Raw genomic sequence first — 11,899 nt, forward strand, 5'->3', positions numbered from 1 at the left:
GCACGTCACGCCCATATCTGGAGCTCGTTTAGGTGGTGCTCTCCCTTCTGTGGGCAGACAGGGGAGGACTCCTCTCTCCTTGTGCACCCTGAAACAATGGTCTCTTGCCTCTTAGGCAGTTCCAGACTTTTCCCGGACCCCCTCCTGGCTAGCTGTGGCTCACTAACCCCCTTCAGATTGTGTTCACGCGGCCAACCCCAGTCCCTTCCCTGGGATCTGACCTCCAAAGCCTGAGCTGCAGCTCCAGACCCCACCCACCCTGGTGGGTGAGCAGACAAGCCTCTCAGGCTGGTGAGTACTGGTCAGCATGGATCCTCTATGCGGGAATCTTTCTTCTTTGCCCTCTGCACCCGTGTTGCTGTGCTCTCCTCCATGGCTCCGAAGCTTGCCCCCTGCCCACCCCCAGTCTCTGCCAGTGAAGGGGCTTCCTCGTGTGTCGAAATTTTCTTTCTTCACAGCTCCCTCCCAGAGGTGCAGGTCCTGTCCATATTCGTTTGTCTCTGTTTTTTCTTTTTTCTTTTGCCCTACCCAGGTACATGAGGATTTTCTTGCCTTTTGGGAAGTCTGAGGTCTTCTGCCAGCGTTCAGTAGGTGTTCTGTAGGAGTTGTTCCACATGTAGATGTATTTTTGATGTGTTTGTGGGGAGGAAGGTGATCTCTACGTCTTACTCCTCCGCCATCCTGAAGGTCCACCGCCTATTGCACTTTAAATGCTTAAGAAATGCTAGCTATTCTTCCTACTATTCCAGGCAAAGAGTATAGCCTTTGAAAAATTATGGGGATGAGAAACAAGTATGATCTGTTTCAGGAAGGGCAGGCTTACATTATAGCTGGGTATAACACTGGGTATTGGTTGCACAGTGGTGAAATATGAGGCTGGAATGGTAGGCAGGAGCCAGGACCTGAAGGACCCTATGTGCCATGCTCAATTCTTTGGGTTTTAACCTGGAGGCAATAGGGCTCCACTGAAATATTTTAAAGGAGAAAATTACTCTTGCTGCTAAGCTAAACATTGCTTTTATTGTCATTTTCCTGCCCAATACTGTCAAAGAGAAATAGAGCTGGATGTTTGTTAAAGATGGCAAGACAGTTTTTTTTCAGGCTACTGCAGTAGTGGGGAGAGACTCAATTATAAACTGAACTCAGTGCCACTGAAACTAAAAGTGAGAGGCTTTTTTAAATGCTGGAGAGTGCTAAAGGAAAAGTACCGAAAGACATTGTAGGGGTGAGGATGTGGGTTGGGGGTGGTGTTAGTTGATGTGATTAGGCCATCTGTGCTCCCTAACTGTTGCTTATCAAAGTTAGCCTCCTACCTTCCCACAGAGACTAGGCAACAGGGGCCCTGCCTTTCCTGATGATTTCATTTCAAAGGGATGGCTCCTTGAAAAAGATATCCATGGGCTGTGGAAGATACATCTCAAAGGGACAGAGAAAGGATTTATAATTCCAAATTTTCTAAAGAAAATGCTCTAAGAAAAGGAAGGTGAGGGGTCTGTAGTCAAATTTTGGCTGAAACAGTGAATTCTTGTTAGTGTTGAGCCTTCTCAGCCAGGCATTTTAAGGGGACTGGGGTCTTCCTAGGGACATATCCTCAGGCTTATAGAAGCCATATTAGAGTTTGTTTAAGTCTCTTAGTGTGTGGGGTGGACAAAATTGCTTATGCTGAGAGTTTGCACTTCCCACAGGCCAAGATTGAGGCCCAGTTGAGGAGGCAGCTCAGAGGAACCTGACTAAAATTTGGTCAAGGAAAGAATACTCTTCTGTAGCTCTCTTTCCTACTGTATGACATCTAATGGCCCCTTGCTTAATCTTCTAGATCCTTCCAAATCTGGTCCTATCAGCCTGGGAAACCTAATCAATTAATCTCCCACACAATTTGTACAGTCGCTCAAGTTCAACTTGGAATAGCTCCTCCCATGTCCTGTTCCCATTTTCATCTCTGGGCTTCTACTCCTGTTGTGCCCTTTCTCCCCTGCCCCTTGCATCGTTTTCACCCTTCAAAGCCTCACTCAGTGAAGGCCCTATATCTTCAGAGGCTTATTTGATATCTGTAGGCTCTTTTTAATGAACTACAAAACTTAGTCTTCTCACCACACAAATTAGCACTTAATTATCTGACATATTGTGTTTGGAACATATGGAATTTTGGTTTTTTTTGTGCTTTTATTTCCAGAATTATGACCTTTATTCCTTTTTTTCCCTCTAATTATTCAGTAAGGGTTACTTAAAAAAAAAAAAAGGAACAGCCTCATTCAGTTAGGAGCATAAGGATTTTTGGAAAGTGTACTGGGCTTGGAGTTCAGAGGGGTTTGAGTCTCAGTTTTGCTACTGACCAGCTGTTTGAACATAAACAAGTCTCCTCTCTGAGCTTCAATTTCTTTATCTGTAAAATGGTGAAATTCTTTCCAAATATTGTTATGATTAAATTAGATAACATAATGTTTGCAAATGTGCCTAGCACAGTGCATGGCCCAAGGTTCATGTACAATAGATATTTATTGAATCTTTTATCATTTTTTTAATGTATATTAATTATCTCCCTGATTTACTTTTAAGTTCTTTCAGAGCCAACAAACAGGGGTTATATTCTCCTTTTCCACAATCTCAGAGTGTTGAGTATGTAGTAGGCACTCAATAACACTGGGGGAAGGAATTGATTAATTGCACACTTAGAAGGAAGAGGCTGATTCTGTTGTATGTTCCGTGAAGAGTTTAACAAATGCTCAGTAAGGAAATGAGCCCTCCAGACACCTACCAAATAGAGGCTGATATTACACAGTTCTAGGAAGTACTAGTTTAGATTAATACCTTTTTGATCTTCAAAGACTCCCCAACAGCCTTTAAAACACTGGGAAATTCTAAGCAGAAGTCTGAAAGAAAACTAGGAAACAGATATAACTATGAGTAACCCTAAAAAAAACTGACTAAATGTCAGGCCCAGCATAAAATTGCAATCAGAACTGGGATTCCTCATCCCCTCACTCCCTTTTTGCTGGGGAAGCTACCTCAGAGTAATTAGCTTCTAAACATCCTCATGTAATAAAGGAATAGAACAGCAGTTGCTGAGAGTGATTTATTATTCATCATGAATAGCAAATGACTGAAATAATTTAACAACCACTAATCTCTAAAAGGGACCCACTCATTTTTAATCATCTCGTATGACATGAGATCACTCATTCACATACATCCCACTGAGCTCATCCTACTGCAAGGAAGACTTAACGGGCAGCAGAATGCTGTTTATGTACTTCTGTGACATAAGTGTATCATTAGGTGAATATTACAGCCTATGGGATTAGGACCATGTTTTTGTGCAGTGTGACAGCTTGACACAATCCATATACATGTCACCTTTTGCATCCTATTAGTATCTAGGGAACCCACAAATGCTAATATGGCATAGTGATAATTATACGACTCACAGTTCTGAGGCTACAGTTAGAAATGGCAACAATGTTGACAGATATAGATTGTGGTGGGCTTGTCTCATGAGAGAGAATGTTAAGGGAACGGTAACTTGATAATCTTTGTCATGAGGAGTCTAACTGAAGCATTTCCTATTCTAATTATAATTGTGCTGGTGAATATTGTACTGTTTATTTTTGAGTCACAGGAGAATGTAGAATCAGTATTTTAATGTCTTGCATATTTGGAGAATTTCCTTTTTCTAGACTCACCATTTACATATCTAGAAATTTAAGGAAGGTAAAATCAAGCTTTGCTATGATTATAAATCCACACATCCTATGATAAAGGGCAGAGGAGAAAACAAAATTTATTAGGAGGCCAGTTAAATTGGCCAGTTAATCTACTTGGGCTCTGGTACAAAAATTAGTAATGATGGTTACAAATAGTGCCTACTACTTTTGACTGCCTGCCCTATGCCAGGCACTGTTCACACATTTTCTTATAAATTCTCATCACAGTTCTGTGGGGTAGGCAATGTTATCCCTACATACACTTGAAGAAATGCATTCACTCAACCTTTGGCTATATCAATGTCAACAAAACAGTTTACAAAAAAAAATTTGAATGTAATCATACAGCTTATCTTGAAAATAATAAGTTTAAAATCATCTCCATTTTTTTTTATAAAAGATCAGTCTTTGTTTTCAGATGTAACTCCAGTGGAATTATTATTCTAGAGATATTATTGTTTATATTATTATTCTATCATTATTTCTACTACTACATTATTGTTATTTTTAGTGGAACAATTATTTCTAGTATAATCTCCAAGAAAAGGAATACTTCTTCTTTGTGCTGAGGTTCAGTAGATCACTGATTATAAATGTGTATCTGAATCACTTGGGAGGAGAGTACTTCTTAATATGCTGATTCTGATTCATCAGGTCTGTGGTGGGGGCAGGATGAGATTCTGCACTTCTCATCAGTTCCACAGTGATGCTGATACTGCTGGTCTTGACGCTCAGATGGGTGGGGATGTTAAGTGAGAGAGACTGAAAGCAATCACATCTATGAAGTGGCCATCGTTCTGGTTTTGAAATTAAAGAAGCCATAGCTTTTTAAAAACTTCTTCTTTTGTGAGGGTGGGCAAATGCTTTCTTTTTTTCTCTGTGAGTCCTGTATACCAAGGTGGAATCAATATTTTTTAAAATTGCTCTTCAGAATTATTCACATTTAATCCAGATTCTCTTTGGTCTTTCATATTAGGCCATTCCTGATGAGATACATTGGCCTTTAATTTGATTTTGAGTTACGGTAAAAGAGTGACCTACACTCTTCCAAACTTCTAAGAAGTGTAAGCGGATTGAATTAATTTGGAATAAAAAAGGATGAGTGATAAAATGGGAAGGACAGGAAAGACCATTCTGTTGGGTGTTACCAAGCCATTTGTTTAGCAGTTTGACAGAGAGCACTAAGGATTGTAAACCATGTATTACTTAGAATATTTGGATGTTATCCTTTGTGTGAAAAACACTAAACCATATATGGCTATATGGTTCCCAGGACTGGTCTGTCTTTGACTTGAAAGTTTACCTTCAATGTAATGAAGGCTTTATATGTATCAGAATGAGCAGCTGTGTCCTTGTGGAGGGCATTTCTATTAGCACATGCTGCTGGTGGGAACCACAAACCCTTGTGTGCCTCCTTCACATGGAAGACTTCTGTATTTTATAAGAATTCTTGGTATTTTATACAATTTTTAAAAATTATTATGAGTCCAGTGGAGAAGTTCTGATCTTATCAAAAATTGGGTAACATCAAATGCCCACCAGAGCCAGTCAGTCCCCTGGAGGCAGCTGATGGTCAGCAAAAGAGAGGAAGCTCTGGCATCAAGCTGAGCCGGGTTTACACTGTGACTATTCCTCTCCCTGGCCATGAAATGTTGGAGAATCACCATCTCTGAGCCTCTGTATCCTCCTCTTCAAAACAAGGACAAAGATCACAACATCATCAGGTTAGTGTAGGGGTAAATGCTGTCACCTGTGTAAAGGACCTCGTCCCAAGTAAGTGCTCTATAAATGGTTGTTTTCTTCCCCCTTTTGCGTGCACCAAATATGTGGGCATTTCAGATATAACTGCAAGCCACACTTTTTCCTGGTCAACCATGGCTGATTTATGAGAGGTCGATATTGATATACTTCATTAACAGTGTTTAAACTACACATTCTCACCCTCTGGTTATGTCAATGTCAACAGAAGCCAATTTAGAAAAGGAAAATTGGAATTCAATCACACAGTCTTTTGAAAATAAAAAGCTTCAGATCCCTCCTCCTGTTTCCTTCTCTTCCCCTTTGTTCTCTCCTCCTCTTCCTCTTCCTCTTCTCTCCTCCTCTTCTTCTTTCCTCCTCTCCTCATCCTCTTCATTCTTCTTCTATTGTTTCAAAGCCAATCTTTACATTTAGGTAAAAATTTAGGGGAATTATTTAATTTATAACTACAACCTATAAGAAAAATCTCCTTTGTTCAAAAACCAAAGAAAGCTGAAAACCTCAATTGATTTTTTAACATATTTATATAGTTTTCTTCATTCAAAAATTATGTCCACACCCATGCAGTTCCTCACAGCAGGCAAATTCCAGTCTCCTGGTACACAATAGCACTTCTCTCAAAGGCTTCTTTCAGATTTAAGAAGACTTAAATATGAAAAGCCAATATGATGGAATAAATTCCTTTTCCTCCTTAAAAAAGTGAGAACAGAATTTGTACAGAGGATCCAAGATCATTCTTTCCATTTAAAGAACTATGACATCAGTTTTTCCAAGATTAGTGATTCAATAAGGCAAAAGACCTTAATCTGATATTGTTTTAGAAGCTTTTGCCATGCATTTGTCATAGTTTTTCCCTTTAGTAAACCTTAGTGATTCTGAAAACAATTTCTAGTCTGTATTTTCTCTTTGCTGAAAATCTTTCAATTTGAGAATTCAAAATACTTGTTTAAAATGTGGACCATTTATGGAAATAGGGGAGGATTAGCATTTGGAAAAGAGCTTAAGTGCTTAAGATTTGGTTTTCTGAGATTACTTTGAAAGGTAGAGTCAGAGCAAGAATCTGACCCCTGTCTGTATTTCTTTAACTTGACAACCAAATGGCATTGCCTCTAACTGAACACTATAGTATGCTGGACCACCAAATAGGATAAAGGAATGAAATTTTATAGGTGAAGACTAAGATAGGAATGATAAAATTACTCTGCCTAGGAGTCCAAAGAATACATCAAATCCCTTATATATTTGGGAACATTTACTCTCCCATGACATATATGTTATTTTAAAGTTCTAATGGTCTAGGACACTTTCAATTTCTCATCTTCAGGGTCACAAGCCTATTTTAGAACTTCATTTGTATGACCAGGAGAACTACTTTCCTCTACATGTGGCTTGTCCCTTGCGTACCACCTCTTACTTTGAATGTACTCATTTGCATGTAAGAATTCTCTACTATAGGTGAAAACTTTGCTATGTTTTCATATTTTCCTTTCTGATGAGCCTCTACCTTTTCCCCTCCCTGGTTCCCCATGAAGACTTGCCTTTTCTGCCTCTTTTGTGGACTTCCTTGATAGCTTTTGTGTTCCTGGAAGCCTTTTTTAGAATGGGGATCTGCCAGAGACAGCTCTTAGTCCCACCTGCTTCTATAAAAGTTCTCTTGGAGAGTTCTCCTTTTCTGTTTCTGCTTTATCCCAAACCAGTGTTAACATCTTCCAAGGCTTTTTCCATCCAGTCAGATCCTAGTAAGAGGGGAAATTGCTCTTCTCCAGAATTATTATGTAGTTTTCCTAGGTCCTTTGTAGTGTCTCTCCAAAAAAGTTTCTTTTTTTCTTGTTAATTTGTTTTTTGTTTTTAAATCAAGAATAGATACTGAGACTTTTTCAAGAATCAATCAGTCAATAAATAAAAATGTAGTTTTCTACCGTACATCGTAAGGAGATTCCAAAGCCTGCATTTTGACTGCTAGCAAACATGTTAAAATAATCTTGGAACTTTCCCACATATAAGTTTAAGCACTAAAGACAGTTCTAAAACTGAAAGTTCCCTGCATTGCGGTCACAGTTATGACTTTTCAGCATTTGAGTTTGACCCCTACTGAATACTTTACTTTTCCAGTCATAGTTAGCAAACCTAGTTAATTAATAGTCTTATCTTCAGGGGAGTTAAGTCTGTCCTCCTCAGGCTTTATTAAGAGACCAGTTGAGAAAAGAAAGAAAAAGTCTGCCTCAGGCACAGAGAAATATAAAGGATGGTGACATTACTTTGAAGATGTTAAGTGGTCTTTTTTCCAGTTCCTATTTTTCCCAAATAGTACATTAGCTTTTAATGAATAAGTAAGAAAATAGTAAGTAGTATTGAAGACACTTCTATTTGGGCCAGATTTTTTTTCTATAATAGCTGTAGGGCTTTTAAATAATTCACATTGCATGTGCTTCTCTTTACAACATTTTCCCCTTTCCAAATCATCTGGCCATTATAAGAAAAATATTTGGATAACCAGCTGTTCTTCTTTTTTAAAGGGCAAGTTTCCTATATAAACACAGCATCTCTGATATTCCTATGGGGAAATACAAAAATGTTTATGCCAACTGTAAACCTTCCAAGTTAAAATTCCTTAGAATATTATACAAAGCAAAAAGAAATGGATATAGAAAAAATGGCAGTGTTTTGGACAAAGATAAATAAGATTGTTCTTATTCTGGGCTTAGCCCCTGGGTTTCCAGGGTGAAAAGTTTGCTTATGAACTGCCCATTTGACTTCTAAGAATTCTTAAAATTCTAAAAATTTCTAAGAACTTTCCTAGACTAATTCATTATTACAAAAATTAGCCAGACAGTCTCACTTAGTGATACTTGAGATTATATCTTGTATTAGTTTCTGGAAAAATATAGATTGCACTTTTCCTTGAAAAATTATCATCTTTTTATCAACATGATATTCCTGGTTTCATATTCCTGATTTCTCTATGATTTTAAATTTTTTCTGAAGAGCTCTGGATGAGCCTTTCCTACTTACTGCAAGACTGTTTTGTTTATGGTTTAGAGAACTAACTGTCTAGGTTGAATGCATCACAAATATGTCTTCTGATGACCAACCCTGTGATTTACTCTGGTGCAGCACAGATTTAAGCTTTGCTGTTCAGCTTCCCAACTGACAAGGAAAGACAAGGTTGGTTTGTGGAGATATTTTCATGTATTACAGCTGCATCCTCAGTTTGCATAAATATTAAATGCTCTTCTACTATTCATGGCAGTTTCTTTTCTTTTTTTTTATTTTTTGCGGTACGCGGGCCTCTCACTGTTGCGGCCTCTCCCATTGCGGAGCACAGGCTCCAGACGTGCAGGCTCAGCGGCCATGGCTCACGGGCCCAGCTGCTCCGCGGCATGTGGGATCTTCCCGGACCGGGGCACGAACCCATGTCCCCTGCAAAGGCAGGCGGACTCTCAACCACTGCGCCACCAGGGAAGCCCTTCATGGCAGTTTTGAGAGTTAGGTTATTTCCTCCTCTCAAGGAATAAATTTAAGATTATTGATGCATTTTACTATTGAATAAAGTCAAATTTACTATCATCTTTATTAGTAGTATTAACCTTGTCCTTATCCTCAGCATCATCATATAAGTTGCAAAATACATTAATTAACAATTCTTTTTGCTCATTATGTCAAGAGAATCCTATTAGAACAGGCCTACATCTTAAAATATTTGATTCACCATTTTTCTCTATCTCTGAATTGCTTCTTCACTTCAGGCCTGACGGCAGAGATAGGAAGTTTATCTTACACCATTCTTTCACTAATTTTTACTTTTACTAATATATGTTAAGAAACATCATCTAACTTAGAAGTAAAGCAGAGAGCACAGCATGCCCTTTTGACCTCATATCAGAGCCTTGTTTAACAGGCTCACCCAAATATTATTTGATCATTCAGGAAAATTGACCTTTGTTTGATTATACCTAATTATTGTTTAAAAACCCATTTTCTGTGAGGTTGCATGTTTATTTGTAGATTTTTATCTGATAGAGATGCAAATGATTTCTGCCAGGTAGAAAAGATAACTCCAAAGGTGATGGCTTTATTGCTCTGTAAGATATTAACCAGTTCTGTATCTAACCGCATTCATCCATTTTTCCTTCCATGACTGAATAACCCTTGTTCTTCATTTCTCCTTTGAACCATCTTTACTGTCTGACTGGTTCTCTCCTTAATGAGGTGAATAACTCTTTGACACAAACTTATTTTATATTTGTATGAGTTATATTTTATAACTTCTTGAAAATTATACTTTGACATGTGCCATTCGAGATGAATACATATAAATATATACTTTTTAAATGTGATAATTTTTGCTTGAAAGTAATCAGTCAAGGGAAGCAATCACTAATTAGTTTAGACAAATGAAAACCTTATATAAATCTATTTTAGTACCCAGCACTACTTCAAGGACAGAACAAATCTCATTATTTAAAATATTGATTTTCTAACAATATGTTAAGGAATTGTCTTGGATTCAATGGGACAGATGGAGGATCCTTAAGGCATGCTACACTTAGTAGTGCAATTAGCAGAAATAGAGTGAAGCCGTCATCTTTATCCAGTGAGATTTTTTTTTTAAATTTTGATTACCATGGCTTGAGTGAGAAAATAAAAGTTCCTTTAATTTCTTCAACAACTACTTGGTCCGTAAGTGGAAGTGAGTTCATTTGTTAACACAAACAAACAAACCAATATATAGCAGTACCTTTCTCTTTAAACAATTAACCATAGAATGAGTCCTCTGTAGCCTTTTCATCATTGTTGTTGCTGTTGCTTTTATTCTCCATGTGATTAGTTTTTTAAAAATATTTTAAAATGTTTTTAATGTGTGGTAGATTATGAGCAAATGTTTAAAAAGTCAAAACCATATAAAAATGTACACAGTGAAAACTTTTGCTTTTATCACTGTCCCCATCATACTATCATCTCCAGAGGTAACCAGTAATTAGCTTTTAAAGTAGCTGTCCAGATTTTATTTATGAAAATAATAGCAAATATGAGGATATCCTTATTTTTCTCTCATTCTACACATAAGGAAGCAAGATATACATATTGCTTGGCACCTTGCCTTTTTTACTTAAAATGGATATACTGGCAATCTTTTTATATCAATACATAAAATACTTCTTCTCTCTCTCTCTCTCTTTAACACAGTGTGGCCTCATCAAAGTAACACATGATAACTTTAGTAATTAAATCCTAAGTGAATGTGTAAGGTGCCATTCAATTCACTAAACTTTTAATGTAACAGTCAATATTCTAGGTGCTGGAGGTGCAAAATATGTTAAGACATAAACCCAGTCCTTAAGAAACTCACATCCTACTAGTAGAGATCAAAACATAACTAAAATACAGTGTGGTTAGTGCTATAAAAGAAGTGTTTCTTAAATGCCATGGAAAAATACTTCAGGAAGTGATTAATTCTGCCTTGGAGGTGTAGGAGAGGTGTCAAAGAAAGCCAAAAACGTGACATTTGAGCAAGGTCTTGAAATAGGAATATGAAGTATAAAAGAATCATTTCTAAGTCTAAATGACTGACCCAGTTCATGATTTTTGAAAGAAAGAATTTGGCTGTGATTACCCTTTCTTAATGCTCTCCTATTAGTATGCCCTAGGGTATCAGGACAAATAATTTTAAATCTACTTGGTGTTTACATCCTTAAAGCATTTGTGGATTGTCTCATTCTTAATCACCAGTTTGCCTGATCTAACTTACAGGCTTTCATCTTCCCTCCTGTACCAGCCACTCTTCTTGAACCAATCATGAGTGTGGCCTCTTCCAGGATTTCCAGACTGCATACCACTTTGCATTCTGAAAAACAGATGTTCAGATGCAGCCCTTTTCTAAATCTGAATATAAACAACTCCGTGGTGGTATAAGGTTCCCTACCTTTCCAATGATTCCTGCCAGGTTAGTTCATTTGCACGTTTCATTCCCAATCTATTTATCCCAATGTAATAGCTTAGTCACCCAGCTCTCAGGCTAAATAAGAGCTCTTCAAATGCCAACCCTGAGAACTCCTCCCAGTATGAATTGCAAGCCATTTATTTTCACTTGTTCACAGGCTTTTCAATCTTTCAGCTGGCTTTTCAACCATGAGATAGTGTCCATATAGATGTCAATTTTTATTAGGCTCCTAAGTAATTTTAAAGCCCTACACAAGATGCTTTTCTGAAGTCCTTACACATTTGATGCTCTGTTCTCTCACAATCCTTAATCATGTGATTCTCTAGAAATGGCCTATCCAGTATGATAAAGCTTTCTTCTCATGATTTGCATTTTATTCCACCTCTTTTCTTCTTTTGCTGATCTAGATCTGTGCTCTGCAACCACAATGACACTTAGTGGTCAAGCTAGAATTTTAGCCACCTAATGAGGCACTGTTATTCTTCACCAACTGTAGGGA

The sequence above is a fragment of the Mesoplodon densirostris genome, chromosome 5 (assembly GCF_025265405.1).
Source record: "Mesoplodon densirostris isolate mMesDen1 chromosome 5, mMesDen1 primary haplotype, whole genome shotgun sequence".
Lineage (NCBI taxonomy): Eukaryota > Metazoa > Chordata > Mammalia > Artiodactyla > Ziphiidae > Mesoplodon > Mesoplodon densirostris.